Source organism: Zootoca vivipara, chromosome 4, assembly GCF_963506605.1.
Source record: "Zootoca vivipara chromosome 4, rZooViv1.1, whole genome shotgun sequence".
Taxonomy (NCBI): Eukaryota; Metazoa; Chordata; class Lepidosauria; order Squamata; family Lacertidae; genus Zootoca; species Zootoca vivipara.
The window spans coordinates 48912791-48922563 of NC_083279.1; the positions used below are offsets into that span (position 1 = coordinate 48912791).

The 9773-nt window shown below is 42.7% G+C and overlaps 1 long non-coding RNA gene across 1 annotated transcript in view; it reads right to left on the reverse strand.

The window, feature by feature from the left end:
* The window catches only part of LOC132591995 (uncharacterized), a 68421-nt gene extending 63821 nt beyond the window's left edge, over nt 1-4600 (reverse strand). Inside the window, exons 1-2 of the long non-coding RNA XR_009557476.1 lie at nt 4236-4600; nt 2173-2287 (exon numbers count right to left, since the gene is read on the reverse strand). This is a non-coding gene — a long non-coding RNA (uncharacterized LOC132591995). The remainder of the gene's footprint in view (nt 1-2172; nt 2288-4235) is intronic.
* Between the last annotated feature and the right edge of the window lie 5173 nt (nt 4601-9773).

Here is a 9773-nt window from a genome sequence, read left to right on the forward strand (position 1 = left end):
GACTCAGAGTCACCCAATCACATGAGAGAGCTACTGCCAAGTAACCCCATGCTAAAAATACACAGCAATTCAACATAAGCAAGCATTCCCATTTCAGGAAATTAAACCATTACCCTTAACTGTTTATTCCTGAATCTCTCAGTAGTCTCTTAGGAAGAGACCACTGCATAGAAAATACAACAAAGTGTGTTGGGGAGATTGCTTCCCTTTTCCAGATTATTAATTATATTCTTGCTGCTAGAAGCTTATTCCTTGACAATTCCTTCTTGACAGTCCTCTCCCCATCTTTAGGGAGGACAACTTGTTCCAAAGACAGCAGTGCATGGAGAGAATTAAAAGCATACAGTGTGCTGGTTAATTTAAAGGAATATGAAAGGTAATTGGGCTTTCACTAATAGCAAACAAAATCATTTTTTTGTTCCGTGAACATACATAAATTCCAGCTATGATATGGGGAAAGGGTTACAATGAGGCGAGGATATGCAGAATTTTAAAGGCAGTTAATCCAAAGGAAGCCTCCGAGGAATAATTTTCACCAATTGATCTGGACAACAAAATGGGACATAGCATGTGAAGTATGAAATAATAATGTGGAGGGTGGTGGTATGGTAGGGAGATACCCAGTTTCATAGGCAGTACTAGTGTCTGTTGTTTTAGTTGAATTTTCTGTTTCCAGGCCTCCTAGGAAAGTGGCAGACCTTGGTGTCTCAAATTTCTGTGGTGCCCTGTGTGATGCCAAAATCTGGTGCCTCTCCCCTTCTGTTGTATGTCCAAGTTGAATACACACACCCCACAGCACCCCAGAAGTTCCCACCTGGTGTGACCACACCAGTCGTGCTCCCCTAAATCCGCATTTGCCTAGGAAAGCGGGTCACCAACCTTTGGGGGCCAGTGAGCATAACTGGAATTTTGAGAATATGCTGTGGGTACCTGTCACAAAATGGTTGTCATAGGGGATGACACATCACAAAATGGCTGCCACATCTGAGAGATCAGGATAAGAGACAGGACCACAAAGTAGTGCAAGCGCGCTTTCCCATCAATGAGGACTAGAGTTGCCACTAAACTTGCTCACAGAGACAAGCTCTTTGTTTGGACCAGATTTGGGGTGGGGATTGCCATGCAAGGAAATGCAGGGCATGTTTAAGGCAGCGTGTTCACTTGTGGGAGAGGCTAAGCCAGTGCAAATAGGAACTGAGCAGGAAGGGCAAACATTCTCTTGCATAGTGTGGGGTTTTTTAAAGGGGCTATTTACTAAGACTTTTGCAGGCACCATGGGGGTTAGGGGCACACTGATGCCCTCAAGCACCCTGTTGGGGACCCCCCAGCCCTAGGATCCTGCTTTATTACAAACTACAGTACTGAAGCCATTGGGCAGTCCATGCTGGGGAGTTTTGACACAATAGCTCCATCTGTACAAGCAGTGACAGGATACTAACTACACAGTATCTGTGCCATATGGGCTTGCTAAAGCCAAGCAGTCTGGCACTGAGGATAAAATGGCAGCTGGGGAGTGGGAGGGAAGCACCGTGGATTCTGCCTTGAGTTCTTTCTAGGAAAGGTGGGATAAGATGTGCAAAAAGGAAAGCAAGGTTGCTGAAAGGGTTTTGGAGCAGGCTTCGATTTAAGTGTGTGGGAGCCCTGCTCAGGTCCTCATTCTGATCTCAGAATCACGTCTTATCTATTTTCCATTCCAATTTGCTTAGATATGGAGGAGGAGAGGGAGCCCTAAACACAACCCGAGGAAGCCAAACTATGATCTGAACAGGACTAGTATCTGTTCACAGGGTGAACACTAGCATCATTGAATAATGATTCGCACCTCTTAAAGTTTCCCGTAATAGCTTTATTTTGTTATGTATTTATTGTATGGGTTTCTACTCCACATTTTGATGTAAAAGCATTTCCAAGGTGGTTCACCATTACTCCACTAAAATAATAAAAAATATAAAATAACATTAATGGTAAAAATCAACCGTTCTTTTTTTTTAAGCCTACAAGATACAAAGAACAAAAGCAATCTATACACATCACTGCATCAGCCGCCTCTGTTCAAATATTCAATATTCCCATAAACTTTTTTTTGGTGTATAGCAAGTTAAGAGCTGAAAAACATATTGTGAAAGGAAATGCCCTTGAAATGAGGAGGGTTGATCCAGAAAAAGGCAGCACCTGTCCGATGATGTTTGAGGAAAGCGGAAAGGCGGTTGCTGCTGATTTCACTTTCTCGCTGCAGTCACCTGTGTCTCACTTCAAACTGCTCCAGTGGGTTGGAGGGTCCTTTGGACTAGTTAGCAGAGGGACACTATGGAATGCATCGTTAAATACAGCTGCAGTGCATACATAAAATATGGAACTAAGGAGGCAGTGATAGCCACCAATTTAGATGGCAGAGGATGGACATATTCATGGAGCAGAAGGTCTCCAGTGGCTACCAGCCATGATGGCTATGCTCTGCTGCCACAGTTGGAGGCATCAGCCATCTGGGTACCAGTTTCTGGGAGCTACAGGAGTACACAGTGCTCTCATGCTCAGGTCCTGCTTGTGGTTTTCCCACTAGCACCTAGGTGGCCACTGTGAGAACAGGATGCTAGACTAGATGGGCCATCGATCTGATCCAGCAGGCTCTTCTTTTGTTCTCTTGAATACAATTAAATGCCATCCACTCTTTGCCCACATAAGAGGGCTAATTTGAAATACACATGCCTTTTCTTTTTTAAACAGCAATTCCCATCCAGCTCTTAAAGCATGAATGTTTTGGAAAGTAGATATTGCATTATGTGAATTCAACTGGTGTATGGTATGCAGATGTCTCTCAACGGGAAACATTTGTGTTGATGACTGTTGCATTCTCCTAATTTAGATGCCTTGGAATAAAGAACAAACTTAAAAAAAAGAAGAAGCAGACAACAGGATGCATTTCAGTTTGTCTGGCACTTTATGTTTGCCAAATGGTGTGAGCAAAAGCTTGCCGAAGTCATTTAAAGTAGTAGAAAAATTAGCATTTCATAGGGCCTTAGCTATCAAGATTATTAGGCATTTGCTGAAGATCCATTCAGTCACAATTTGCTGGATATGTAGTGAGCATAGTGAAAGAACACTGTGTAGCTAGTGGGCTGCTCTATGTTGGAAGCTAGCTAATGGGGTACTGCAAATTTGGATCTCGTTCATAAAACCTCTGTTCTATCTTGGATGAAAACAGAGTAACAAGCTGCAGGTTTTATGAGACCCTTATTTTTTAAAAAAAATCATCTGAAGACAATGAATAGGACATTGTTCCCCAGACATTGCATCACTGTACAGGTAAGCTCTTTATATTATAATTATAATGCCATGTGTGTGAATTACAAAAACTATCTAAGAGTACTTTAGGGGTCATATATGTGGTGGGGAACTGCTTTCCTTTGGAACACAACAAAACATTGAACATTTCATTTATTTTGGTTCATCTCATGTCTAAAGGATTTCCCCCAGAGGCAGCAAGATATGATAATGATTCCCAAGGAAAGTATGTGAGGTAAGCAAGCAAAGGCAAACTTTTGAAGCTGATATTCAAAAGATCCAACCTATCTAAAAATAAATACATTGGAACCCAAAACAGACAGCATTAATTACACCTTAGAGGATCCACAGATTCTTTGGTCTTGAAGACGTGTTAGTCAGGAGAGCCAGGAAATAACAACCGAAAGGAAATGAGCCAAGGTTGGGTTGTTAGGGAAAATTGTGTAAATCCAAATTACTCAGCTAAGGGACTTCCTGGAAATATTTCCAGGGAGCCTTCATGCTGCCATTAAACTAAGTCCCTTAACAGTTCAGCTTGTTTTCTCCCCATTCTACAAGTAATAACTTTTCTATAATGAGAATTTCCAAGTGATGAAACCATAGCTGAAGCTCTCTGCTGGGAGAAACCAGAACCAACTCACTAAGATTACTTAATTTATTTGTTTGTCACTTCCCACAACCAAGGATCTCTCAAACTGAAGTTTCCCATGTGCACATTGCTTGATGTCTCAAAGCAGAGACATGTAAACTGACTTCAGTGGCATGCATAGTGTATGAGGTGATGTTGTGAGACCCCAAGATCTATCTATCAATATTATTATATATTTACTTATCCCCCCCACTTTTTCAAATAAAAAACAAGAATCACTAAAAACATAAAAGAGCAATTAAACGTGGATAGAATTAACACTATATGCATATATAAAACATGTTTAAAACATACAGATAATTACCATAAAAACAGCACAGCACCAATCCTTTCATTAAAAGCAGCCAGTTCTTAAAAGCCTGTTGAAACAAGGTCTTCATCTGCCTATCTATGCTGTGTGATCCAAATTGGCATGTTCACACATGCAGACAATTATCTGAAACTTTAGTCATCAGGTGAGGAATATGGATATCTAAATATTCTTTAGAACTGTAGAACTCAGTTGACTTGGAATGTGCCTGTATGTGGAAGGGAAGGTAGATGAGGATCTATGCCATACAACACCTTGGTATTAATACTTACAGGCCTAACACTTGATCCATAATCTCCAAATTTAAGCAACAGTTCCATAGACTACAAGCAGAATTTGAAACTATAATAGTGAACTGTTGCTGCCACACACACACACACACACACACACACACACACACACACATATATATATATATATATATATATATATATATATATATGGAGAGAGTTAAAATCTGGTTTACTTACAAAATCTTCAGAGGTCTGGTTAATGTGCTTTTCCATACATCTGCACAGGCAATAAAACTTACCTTAGTTACAATGTGGTAAAAGTTACTAAATAATTGGTATAACCACGCAGGACTGGCTGGTGAAAGCCATGCGGTTGAGCTGGGGCAACCAGCTGAAATCTCTTCAGATGCTGAGCTCCTCAGGTGGACTGGGGCTGAACAGTAGGCTTAATTACCTAGTTCCTTCCAAGGTGAGGGGAAGTGTTCTAGACTAAGCCTGGCAGGACAACTTGCTCATTGGCAGTAACCCTGTTGTGTGTTAATTAGAATTAACATGTTGGTTACATGAGGACAAGGAGATGAGAATCCTTGATCTCAATTCAAGTTTACATACATATTTTCCACAAGAGTCTACATATATTCAGAAATAGAATTTGGATGCTAGAAATTTCTTTAGTACAGAAATCAAGTCTGAAATGTGAAGTTCTGAAACTTCTACACCTTCCAACCTTAATCATTATCACGAAATTAACTTTTTAATTATATGTTACCTTCTATATGGATGCTTTAGTTGAGATTCCTACATTGCAGACTGGAGTTGGGCTAAATGACTCTTGGGATCTCTTCCAACTCTACAATTCTATGGTTCTGTTATTCTACCACCTGCAAACTATATCATCATATACACTCTAAAAAGTGATGGGGAAATTGCGGCAGAGTGAGTTCTAATTTGGATGGGGGCCTCCAGATGTTGTTGAACTACAGCCCCCATCATCCCTGACTGTTACCAAGAAGTTCAACTGTAACTCTGCATCTGCCCCAAGACTATGTGCTCCTGTTGGCTTTGCTCTGAGCAGTGAGTGCGCACCATTGCAAGAAACCTGAGGGAGCTATAGAAGCTCAGGCTAAGTAACCTTCCAGCAGTGAATGGCTCGTGCAAAGTTATCAGGAGAAACCACATTGGTTCTTGCCAAATGCCTTCCCCATAGCAGATACTGGGCAGGAGAATGTCAAAGATGCATAATGGATTGTGTCATCTAATTGGTGCCCACAACTTCTACCATATCTAATGCAAGTAGATGCCCTGCTTTAGCATTAATTAACTCTGGACAATAATGAAAGCAGCCACCAGCAAGCACCTTCTTTCAGTAATTGGATTAAGTCTAAAATTACAATGTCTCCACCTTTCCCTGTGAGCTGCTGCAGTGATGACAGCAGCAGGGATGTGGTGAGCTCATACAGTATGTGGTCTCTCCTCTCCTTCCCTCTCCTTCCCTCTCCTCCCCCTTCTCCCCCTTCTCTCTCTTCCTTTCTCCTTCCGCAATTCATTCCTGCTACCGTACCTGCAACACAGAGGCACAGTAGTTTGACCAGCATTTACCAGGGGATAAGAGGGAAAGACTGAGAGTGCTTCCAGGCTGTCACTGTTTTGTTGGGGGGGGGGGATTCAAGGAACTATAATTTGCAATTAAAGCAGATCAAAGGGCTTTAAAAGAGAATGGGACTATTTTGCGGTTTGGAAAGTGATGGGGAAATGCGTGGAAAAGTGCGGGGTGAATGAATGGGTGGGAAGGTGTATGAGCACCCTGCAAGCTTATCAAGAGAAATGTTCAATGCTCAGCAAACAAATCAGATGGGATACTCAATACAGACCAGATATTATCTAAAATCCACCTAAGCATTGTGCATTCAATTTGGGACTACGAGTGCTCCATCTGGAAGCGCCCTATGATTGACAGAGAGAAAGAGGGTGAGGAAGAATCAGAAGAAAGGTAGCTGCCCCTCTGCTGCCACCGGGACAGCCACCAGGATTAACAATTACCCGTACAAGCAAATTTAGAACTCCAGAAAGTGGGGGGGGTAACATTTTACTTATCATTGCCAGTCCCAATCCTGTTTGAGCTTGGTGGAGCTCACCTATTTTTTAAGGCAGTCACCTATGTATTTTGGATAGCCCTAAAAGACAGGAAATGGGTAACTGTTGGGGGTGATGGATGGACATAGCTTAGCTTTTGCCATCTCAGGTGCCCAAATGACTTGGCACTGGTCTCTTGTTTCTTTCCCCTACTTGGCAAGCTTAGATACTGCACGGCATGCAAAAGCGTGGAGAGTCAAGGACATGCCCCACCACTGCATTGTAAATGGCAGCATTGTGGAGTCCTCTCCTGTCCACCTGCCCCTGCAGAACATCCACTGCATCTGCGGTGGAGGAGGAACTCTCCCTGATTGCATATTGACATTATGGGAACAGTGTGCCAGTGATTTTTCAACATGTATTGCTTGTTTCATCGTGGAACTGTTCCAGCTGTCTATCTTAGTAATGGAATGTCCCCAGGAGAAATACCACGTTGCCCAGTAACTGGAGACTTACCAAATCTTTTTGTTCTTTTCCCTCACTTCCCTCCTCCTTCCATCCCCCCCCCAACACCCCCGCCGCTGGCAGTGCAAGTAGCGATACACTCTTTTCACTTGTTTAAGCCATCTTTATTTGCTTAGAACTACCGTCTCAGTGCAGTGGTCAAAAGCAGGGGCATTGGCTTTTAATTCAGATGATGGGTCTTGGCTCATTTATATATGCATGAACTGAGCCCCTTTAGAAAGATTGTGGATGCTAAGGAAAATATACAGTGTTTTCTTGAGTACCGAAAAGGCCACTTACCTCGTCTCTTTCATGGGAGGGCAATGAATGGGAATGCATAATGTATGCCTTTGTCGTACTCTCATCAGCACAGACATACTGGAAATGAGCAGAAATAGCCAGACAGAACATCAATCTTTTGCGTGCTACAAAAAGTACTAACTAGCACTTTTCCATTTTATTAGATGTCTAATGTGCTGGGGCTACATCCCCTCTCCTCTCATTTCTCCTCCAATCACCCAGGGAGAAATAGACTAATGCTGAGGAATTATTCTAATGTTTCACTGCACCCAAAGCATAGGACTGAGTGCTTTGAATACCATTGTCCTGATCCCACCACAGAACAGTGAGGGTCCCAAGTAAGGTAGAGGTCAGTAGGTGTGAGATTCTGGAGAAGATGGCAAGTAAGGCCAGGCCAAATCAGGACCTTGAATAAAGACCAAGGCACTGGTTCAGGACAATGGTTAGTTGTCTTGTAGCTGAGGCAAAAAATACAATGTCTTGGGGCAACTGGCAGAGCTTTATAGTCCTGGCTATGTCATCAAGATGGAAGCTCTGCATCTTGCTTTGTGCCCTTTTCTGCAGCTATTGGCTTCTACTAGGCAGTGGGATTTTAAGCTGTGAAGACTGCTTTTCAGAAAGCTGCTCAGAGCTCTCCCGAGCCTCCAAGGAGCCTATGATCCAGTAATTGAACAGCAGAGACATCTTCTCACATGGGTGGATTTAGGGCTGTGCAAGGGGTACACACTCACTGGGTACTGATCCGAAGGGGCGCTATCTCAAAGCCCAGTAAGCAAGGCACTGGGCTTTGGGAAGGAGGTGTGAGGCTCTCACAGGATCCTAGAATCCTCCTTCCTCCTCCACAAAGCTTAGTTAGTGTTTCCCCCAGCTTTGGGAAGGAGGTGGGAGGGCTGCACAGTGACAGTTTTCAGGGAGATCTGATCTGGGGAGGTATCGCCTTACTGAGGATCCTGAGGCATGACTCTTGGGTTGTGTATAGCTCTCCACACTTTCAGAGTGGTTCCCTCATCACGTCACTTGTGAACACTTTGCAGAGTATCTTAAAGGGCTCAACTCTCAGAATGTACACAACGCAGGCGGCTTAAGGTGGCAAAATATCTTAGGCCAGTCATTCGCAGCCGATGATGATGCCCCATGATCTCCACCGGAAACTAAAAGAAAGTAAGGCTCAGCAAAGGCACAACACCAGTCCGCACAGAGGCAGGCCGAATGGAACGTCGTGCATCTGGCATTCACGTTGGTTGTGCTGTTACTCAGAGCTGCCCACAGCCTCTGCTCCCAGACTAAAATAGCAGCTGAGCCTATAGGGGCTGCCTACAAAAGGGCCATGGGGGATGGTTGAACTGTTATCTGAAAGCACCATTTGAGACCTCTCCGAGAAGAGTAAACAAAGACTGTTTAAAAAAAGATCCACACCAGCCCATTCCATAGGCTAATTTAAACTGAAAACAACCTTTGTGTGTGTGTTTGAAGACTTTGTTCCACACACTTCAGCCATAGCAATAATAATGATGCTATTAAAACCCATAGAAAAACAAACAAACAGTAAAAACAAAAAACCATGCATAGAAGTACAAAATATCAATATCATCTGTAGTCCCCAAATCCTACCATGTTGCCCGTGCTTCTCCACAAAGAGGAATAAACACTTTGATGGCATTGCAGCTGGTCTTCTGCCTTGTTTTGGGAACAGCAGACTTCCATGGACCCACCAGATTCAGCTGATTTACCTTCATCAATCCCTCTACCGACAGATGTCACTGTCTCATGCCTGCCAGTGTGGAATCCTCTGTTTCTTCCTTGCTAATAACCACACAGAGACAGTTTCCTAATGCCTGTGACAAGCCATTCTTTTGAAACCACTGGATATGGTCACTTTTTCAGGCACCTCAATGCCACTAGACATGTGAATTTGGAATTTCATTGATGTTTGAAATCCATTGATTTCAGTGGTGCTTACCTCTCCCCCCCCAAAAAAAGTGCACTTAGAATCACAGCCTCAACCACTATTTCCTCATTTTATCTTATTTTAGGGCCAGAGGCGTATCCGATTTGAATTTCTTTTCAACCCCTCTTTCTATGTGATTATAGTGCTGTCTCGTCTTATGTAACGAGTTGGTATATATTTAGTCCTACTGTTTAATGACTTAACTATAGAAAATCTATAGCATTTTGAATATGTGAAAGGTGCATTTTGATTGCTTTCAATTCAGTTTGAGTACAGGCCTTTCAAACAAAGCAGTCACTAGTAACGATTTTCTTCTTTCTCTCCCTCCACATAGTAGGTTTTGTTTAAAAGCTCCTCAGCTACTTTACCAGAATTATGTCTATCTATGGAGCACTGCTAAGGTTTTGTGGGGTTTTTTTTAATTATAGTGGTGTTAAAATATGCAAATGTTTCTAGAATAATTGGGATCTCCCT